The sequence below is a fragment of the Rhinolophus ferrumequinum genome, chromosome 22 (genome assembly GCF_004115265.2).
Source record: "Rhinolophus ferrumequinum isolate MPI-CBG mRhiFer1 chromosome 22, mRhiFer1_v1.p, whole genome shotgun sequence".
NCBI classification, from domain to species: Eukaryota; Metazoa; Chordata; class Mammalia; order Chiroptera; family Rhinolophidae; genus Rhinolophus; species Rhinolophus ferrumequinum.
The window spans coordinates 1926725-1935232 of NC_046305.1; the positions used below are offsets into that span (position 1 = coordinate 1926725).

Sequence of the window (8508 nt, forward strand, 5' to 3'; positions counted from 1 at the left end):
ACAGAGGGCACGCGGGGCCTCGGCAGCCCTGTAGTCGGCTGTTTGGAGGTCTAAGCCGGCGCTGGGGCCTCTGCTCTCCCTTGCGGGGAACGCGGGCGAGGAGAGGGTTTCGAGGGGGACCGTGCGACCGAGGCTGCCTAGTCGCGCAGAGCTGCGGCCAGCCTCGAAGGCCCCGGCTCCCGGCGCCTCCCGGATTCCCGGAGTCGGAACAGGGAGCGCAGTCGGAGCCCGGCGCCTGAGTGGCACGGCGCGCACCGGGGCGCATGACGGGAGGCCCCACGGTGCACCAGTGCAGCCAGTCGGTGCCCGTCATGTGCCCGGAGACAAGCTTCGGACGCAGCCACCTCCTGGCCCCACCCAGGGTCGCCGCCCCGTGGCGGAATCCTGGTCGCCCTCCCATTGCTCGCTCTCTGAGTCTAGCGGGGCCGCGGGCCACCCCGTCTATCCACACAGAACCTGAGCCCCGCGGGCGCCGGCTGGTTCCGCCATCTCTCCACTCGACGTCCCACGCGGCCCAACCGAGCCCGAGCTCCTGGACCTGAGCAAAGAAGTGGGAGACATCTGCATCCACTTTGGGGCAGAGTGGGTTTCGAAGGGAACCCCCTTTCCGACGACCTTTTCTGGAAAGAGTCGTATTTAATCTGTGCCAATTATGTTGTGATTAGGAGGAACCTTTTAGTAATCTGTACAAGTGACTTGATTTTGAATTTTCCAGAATGTTCCCCTTAGTTGACTCTGGATTAGCAAAATATTGAGCTGCAAATTAAATGAGACCTTATGGTTTTTGTATAAAAATGGACGTTTGGGTTGCTCCATAATAGTTGTATCCAAGTTAGCTATGTATTTTTCCCCTTGAAAATGACCTTTTTTCTAATTTTAAGGAATATTTAGAAAAAAGAATTTTATTGTTTTAATAGTAAATGATCTAGACAATTTAGTCTTCATTTATCATGTTGTTTTGTAGCCAGTTTTGTAAATCAGTTACACTTTTAAAATTGATTATATGGATTTATTCCATTTTCTTTATCAGAAATATGTGAGTGCACTTAAAATGGACTCATTCAGTAAATGACACCTATGGGCTCCAGCTGGCCCCGGGGTCGTGAGGGCGGTAGGGGGTGGGGCGAGGTGAGGTTACAGGTGCGTGTGGCGCTGACTCCCCTTTGAATCTGCGTGGATCCGCTGGCCGGGAAGGCTTGGGTTCGTATCCCGTTTATAAACATGGCACGTCCAGGCTCTGACGTGGGGGCCTTTCTCCTCCGCCCTTTCACCGCACCCTGAGCCACTGTTATCCAGACGATCAGGGCTCCTAGGACTGGCCACACCTCAGTGCGCGACCCCAACCACCCTGTCCCCTTCTATTACGGACAGCAGGGCGGGGACCCCTTTTCCTGACCCACCCAGGCCTTTACTTTGGGCTGGAAATCCTCTCCCCGAGGCAGTCTCTGCAGGAGGTCGGGGAGAGGCCCGGGCCTGGGGAGGGCCTGCCACCCCCGCACCTCGCGCGCTCTGCCGGAGTGCTGCATTCAGTCCGCTCGTCGGAAGAGGAAACGCCAGTGAAAGGCCCAAGGGGAAACTCTCCTCTCAGGGCCCAATGCGCTTTGTTCCTTTGTGACTTTCCGCGCTGAGAAAACATTCCTTTTCTGTCTTCCTTCCTTCTGATCGTTTTTCCGGTACCCCTCTCTCCGGGGCACGTCAGAGATTCGCTCTTCCACAACCAGACGACTCCTGCCTGGCCAGCACCTCCAGGGCTGCGCTGTTCCAAGCCGCCAGTGTCCTATATCAGAAGCTTTCTTTTCTTTTTTCTTTTTTAAATTTCCAGGAGCCTCTTTTTGCATAGAGCAGAATTGGGGGGACCCTCCTCGGGCAGAATCTGAGGGGTCATGGAGCCATCCTCCCGTTCAGCGAAGCAGGTGAGTTCAATGTTTTGGTTGTTTCCAGGTTTGAACTATTACAAATAAAGCTTCTATGAATAATAACGTACAGGTTTTTGTGTGGACATAGATTTTCATTGTTCTGGGATAAATGCCTAGGAGTGGATTGCTGGATTGTACCTATGGTAAGTATATGTTTTGTTTGGAAGAAACTGCCAAACTGCCAGTCACGGTACCATTGTACAATGTAGGATAGATGCAGTGCTTCTGCCTCTTTGCCAGCCTTTGGCAGTGTCACCATTTCCTAAATGACCAGTGATAGTGAACATTTTTTCACGTGTATATACTTTTTGGTGAAAACATCTTTTCATGCCTTTTGCCCATTTTCTAACTGAATTGATTGTTTTAATGTGAGTTTTGAGTTCTTTCTATATTCTATTATGAGTCCTTTGTCAGATATGTTGTTTGCAAATATTTTCTGCCAGTCTGCAGCTTGCCTTTTTTATCTTCTTAACAGGGTCCTTTGCAGAGCAAAAGTTTTTGATTTTGAGGAAATCCAATTAGTCAAATTTATCTTTTATGGGTTGTGTTTTTTGGTGTATGTCTAAGAACTCTTCACCAAGACCCAGACACCTCCAAATTTCCTCATTTTTTTTTCTAAAAGTTTTATGTTTTACTTAAATCTGCGAACCATTCTTAGTTAAGTTTTTAATGAGGTATGAGGTTTAGGTTGTTTATATTTTTTGCCTGTAGCTATCCAATTGCTCCACCACCATTTTTTTGACTAGGACTTTCCTTCCTCTACTAAATTGCTTTGGCATTTATGTCAGAAATAAGTTAGCTGTACTAATTTGTGGTGCTTCCTGAGTTCTCTTCCATTGACTTATGAGCCTATCCCTCTGCCAATAATATAGTCTTTATTACTGTGGCAGTACAATAAGTCTTGAAGTCATAAGTGATTTCTTCCACTTTATTCCTCTTTTTCAGAATTTTAGTTATTCTAACTCATTTGCCTTTTCATACACATGTTATAATATTTGTGTCTATATCTACAAAAAAATCTTACCTGGATTGTGATGGGAACTGTGTTAAGCCTGTATGTCATTTTGAGGAGAGTTGACATCTTTACTATGTTGAGTCTTCTGATCAATGAACACAGACTATCTCTCCATTTATTTGGGTCTTTGATTTGTTTCATCCACATTTTGTAGTTTTCAGCATGTGTGTGTTTGTGTAGATTTGCATCTACATTTTTCTTTCCTTTTTTTTTCCGATGATGTAAATAGCACTGTATTTTAATTCTGGTGCTCATGTGTTTATTGTCAGTATAGAAATACAATTGATTTTTGCATTTTGATCTTGTCTTCTGTGACTGTGCTGAACATACTTATTAGTTCTAGATTTTTTGTTTGGTTTTAGGTTCCTTATGCGTTTGTATGTAGACCATTGTATCATCTTCAAATGGAATAGGAAGTATAATCTTTCAGCAGAAAGGGAAGGGAAAATGTATATTTCTAAAGAAAAATACAATCCAGTGAGCAATCAACTGCACAATCAACACACAATGGGCCCAAATTGCAGAAACAAACAGTAAAATGTCCCAATATTTCTGGTTAGGGTGAGTATTTCACCTAAAGACCATACTGCAGTACTTGTCGAATAACTCCCTGTTGTTGTGATTGTTAGAATGTGACATTACTGTGGTGAGCTGCAGAGCTTTCCCCATCTGCCAGGTAGCTCAGTTGTGAGAAAGAAGGACTGAAAGGTCCTGGGTTTTGACATGCTGAAAACATAAGTCAATAAATACAGTGTCCAGTTCCTTTTCTAAACACCTTCGCCTAGAGGGATAGCTTTCTTACATTCCATGCACTGTAAGCCTTTGGTGCTGCGCTCCTCAGAAAATCCCCATTATTAAAAACTGCTACAGTCATCTTCTGCTTGGAATAGAATAGCAAATCTCAGCTACTGGTTAAGGTTGAAAGTAACAACTGACTTACTGGTGTTTCCTCTCTTTAGGCAAATAAAAGTTGTCAAACTCCAATCCACGTTTCCTTAAGACAATGGTGAAACACCCTTTAAACCAGGGGAACAAAAGTCCAGTCGCCTGGACAGGGACTTGAACCCTGGACCCTCAGATTAAAAGTCTGATGCTCTGCCAACTGAGCTACCCAGGCCCTGATGGTGGGTTTCTTCCATGTGCAGAGATAGTGTCACTGATTATTTCAGTTCAATCGTGTGGCATGATCACTGTTGCCTTCAGGAAAGGCAACTGAGCAGATGTTTGACCCCCAGAGTCCATTCGTCCAGCATTTGTTTATGTTTTCTGCAGGTTGGTAGAGAAGGTATATAAATGGCATTAAGAAAATAATCCTTATTTTAATACAGTTGTGGGAAGAAAATTTTAAAAAACCCAACTGTTGTTCCATTAAATTTTATGAAATTTTCCATTAAATCTGTCAGCCCTTACTGGGCACCAAGAAATAACCAAAAAAGACACAAGGAAACAATAAAAAAACAAGAGGAAAATAGTGAAAAGCAACCAGGAGAGAGCAAGGGTAAGAATCTGCCAAATTTGGTAACATCTGACATTTATTTCTAGGTGGAAGAAAAAAAAGCTAGTCATTAACAAGGAGGGAAATGTGGTGAGTGTGGGTGGCTGTACTGTACACTCACTGCTTTGGGGCTGTTCTTACCCCCTAAAAGTATTTTGGCAAATTTGGTGTTTCCTCCCACATTTTTCCAGTGGGCATTTACCATTGTTCTTCATAAGTTTAAATTCTCCAGAAGAACATAGTGACTTGTATCAAAGGAATCGGAAAATTATAGTAATTTAATACTTACCAACAGAGAGAAGGGGAAAGGAGAGAGAGAGAGCGGGAGCGAGAGAGAGAGAGAGAGAGAGAGAGAGAGAGAGAGAGAGAGAGAGAGAGAGAGAGAGAAAGAATCGGCCCTTCTTTAATCTTCTGTGGAAGATTTTACATTGATCTTTGTTTCCTTGAATTTGTCATTTCTGGTCTGTGTCTCCCATAGAATTTTATCCCAATACAACATCATTTTGTATTTAGTCTTTTCTTCATCTTCCTACCATACTTCTTTGTACCAAATGCAAGTATGAACATTGGAATCTGATGTTATTTCCTGTGACCCCAAATCTGTGTTAAAAATGGTTGTCGTGGATTGTGGTATATTTGCATCTCCTTGCAGTGCACAATCAACCAATGCATAATAAATAGGTGATAACTTGAAAATCCTTTTAAATGAAGTACCCGTGGAATTTGTCACTTCCTTCTCCATGAAATCGGATAGGAAGCCTTCGCGACTGAAAGAGGCGTCTCTGACTGTTTCCAATTGTTCCCCTGACGGGGATCCGGGGAGAGCATTATTACACCCCCGACAACGTGCCACAGCCAATCAGTCTTTTTACTGTTGTTCTTCTGAATATTTTATTTGCCAATGAGTCTTAATTTATCAGAAATGTCTGACGTTATCAAGCAGAAGAGCAAGATGTGTGTGCGTAGAAGCAGAGGACGTGGGACTTGCGCGCCACACTTCCAAGTCAAGCTGATCCTCAGGCGAATGTTGGAAAGGTTTTAAATATGTAAGATCTAGACTTAGTTCAGCTGTTGAATACAGCTGCGCTGTATTTGCTACAGAACTCCCAGTCAAGCGCGGTCCACGCGCTCCAGCTGCGCTCTGCGTACAGACCGAGGTCCCCTCGCTGAGGTCCCTTTCCACCATCAGTTACTGCTCCCAGCAAAGTGTGTCAAATTTCTTTTCCTCTTTCCTCACTTCCCCACCGTTTTCTCCGCCTCCTCTTTAAATCGCCCCTCCCCCCAGCTAGTCCCAGCGGTGCCTTCGGGTGTGTGCTTCCTTCCTCCTGACTCAGCCTCAGAACCCGCCTTTCAAAAGGCTGTCCTGGCTGGTGGAGGAACCGCGGAGGGAACCGAGGAGGCGCCGCAGAGCAAGACCTGAGGAAACCCTCGCTGGAGAAGAACCGGGGCTGTGTGGTTAGCACTCCCGCTTCGGGCAGAAATGTCCTTACCCGTCCACTCCCATCCCATCCCATAGAAAACCTCAAGAGCTGTTTCTTTGCCTGCGAGGGAGCTAAACTTTCAAAATTCCATTTCCCATTAGATTTGTTTGGATCCGTTTGATCAGGGGCCAGGAATTCTGTGTGTTTCCAGACTGATCTCAGGGCACAGGCTCCTGTGTTTGCCCTACATTCAGGAACCACCCCGCTAGATGCTGAGTGAGAACTTCACACAGAAGGGACCAGAAGCCACATAAATATTACTCACCAAATCCAAATTTCAAATCTGTCCAATTTAACTCCCCCCAAGCGTCTGTAGTCACGCCTCCCAAAGAAGGGTGAGTGTGACAGAGAAGTTGGAGTGGAATCAACGACAGTGAAATTCCCAATTGTCTCACATCCTTTGCTTTGGGACTTGGCGGTTGTGTGTGGCCTGGAAATCCTTCCCTTTTCCCATTTGTCAGTTCCTGCTTGTCCTTTGTATTTCAGTTCCGACATTACCCATTGCCTCCTCCTGGAAGCTTTAGCTGACTTCTCAAGACTAGTGTAGAAGCTCCTGGAATACGCCAGGGTCCTGAGATTTCTTCAGTTCTATTACTGTTGCATTATAACTATCTCTTGCATGACCCTCCCTAGCCATCTCGCGCTCAGGGCTCAGTCCTTAAACGCAAATGTCTATCTTGGCCTGTTGTTCACTCTCCAGACTCACACATACAGCTGCTTTCTGCACAAGCATTTTACCCATAACTTTGTTAAAAACTGAACTGGTCTTCCGCCCAATTTTGCGCCTCACCAGTGTTTCCCATCTCAGTAATCAACGACTCCGTCTGTGCCTCCTCTCTTCCCACTCGGGTCCTACAGCCCATCTATCAGCTCTACCTTCAGAATTGGTCCATAATTCAACGATTTTAAACTATTCCCACTGTCATCACACTGCAAAATCTATCACCACCTGTCTCACCTAGATGTTTGCAATAGACTCTTCACTGGTCCCCCTGTTTCTATTTACCCTGCCCCATCCTGTCTGTCCTAAACACAGCAGTAGTGCTCTCCAAGGGTTTCCCTCTCCTTCAGTATAAGGCTAGACAGAATGCTTCTAAAGGCCTGCAAGAGCCCTCTTCTAGCCCCTCCCCTCCTTTTAGTCCCTTCCCTCTACTCCCCTCTTCTCCAGCCACACCCACCTCCTTCTTCTCAAACAAGTCAGGCATACTCCATCCTCAGGACTTTTCACTTGCTGGAAACTCCTGGAAACTCTTTCTCAAATATGTGCCTAACTCATTTCCATCAGATCTTTGCTGAAACATCACTTTCTCAGTGAAGTTTGACCTGTTTAACATATGTAAAACTACAAAAGTTTTCTTTTTAAAAACCAGCCATCCTATTGTCTTTCCTCCTTTACTTTTTCATTAGTATTTATCACCGTCTTCTACACTATATATTTTACTTCTTCATTTGTCAGCATTTCCCATCAGGATGCAAACTCCAAGAGGATAGAGTTTTGCCTGTTTTGTTCACAGCTATCTTCCTGTATCTAGAGGAGTACATGTCATGTAGTAGCTACTCATGAACAATTTGTTGAATAAATATTGGTCTGCCAGATTACATAGGAAGCACTCAATAAGTGAGTTTTTCCATAAATGGATCTGTAAGCAAATTTCAAGAGTTTAACCCTGAAAGGGGACAGGTGTGGTCCGTTCATAGGTAAATGCTTTGGGTTCCATTTACACAGCTCCCTGTTGAGGTTGAATGTATAAACCTGAGTTGCTAACTATGGGGGCTTCTGTTTAGTTGTGTGACCCACCGTGCCCATCAGTGCTTGTGCAACGAGCTTGAGCCTGCAGTTAGGACCAAGCCCCTAAGACTCCTAGTCCCATCTAGAGAGCCACACATGTTCACCCATGTAATCACTAGTTCTCCCCTTTCCAAACCTGACTGTCCAGGAATAAACCTGATTCTTGTGCTACTGGAGCCTGAGAGTGACAATAACACATGAGGCTCTGAGGGAGTGGGGATCTGTTCAAAACAAGACAATCTTTCCTGTAAGGCTTCTGAATAGTGCTTTAATTTTTTTTAGTGATTTTGATTACTTTGTTGTTTAGTATTTTGTAAAGGCAATAACACAGAGTTCAAAAGCAGTGTAAATAATTACACAATTAAAATTTCCTCTCCCATCTCTTCCCACCATATTTTTAAATTAATTATAGTTAGTACTATGTATGTGTTTGTATTACTAGTAATTTTTTATGTATTTATTTTGTAACTGTTCACACAATTGGGTGACTTTGTCATACATTTTTCTGGTCAGAAAGTCTATGACTGTCATAGGTTCTTAGAAGGATACATCAATTCAGAAAGTTTAAAGACCACTGCCTTAAGTCCAAGCTTTTCTCAAAGCTTGTGTAGCAAGTCCATTATAACTGTCATGCAGGGTGTCATGCGGGATGGCATGCAGGGTCTCTAGTCCCGCTCCCCACATAAGAATGCAGGATATGGTGAGGCCAAAAAGGAACATCAGCAGAGCCATAGCTAGGGGAGTCATATCACTATAGTCTCACTGACGGCTGGGTTGGAGACACAGGAAGCAGGAGACACAGTATCCGCAAC

At 44.6% G+C, this 8508-nt stretch overlaps 1 non-coding gene across 1 annotated transcript; it reads right to left on the reverse strand.

Moving 5' to 3' along the window:
* Positions 1-3975: 3975 nt before the first annotated feature.
* Positions 3976-4048, reverse strand: TRNAK-UUU (transfer RNA lysine (anticodon UUU)). The gene has a single exon. It is a non-coding gene; the product is annotated as a tRNA-Lys (tRNA).
* Positions 4049-8508: the final 4460 nt, after the last annotated feature.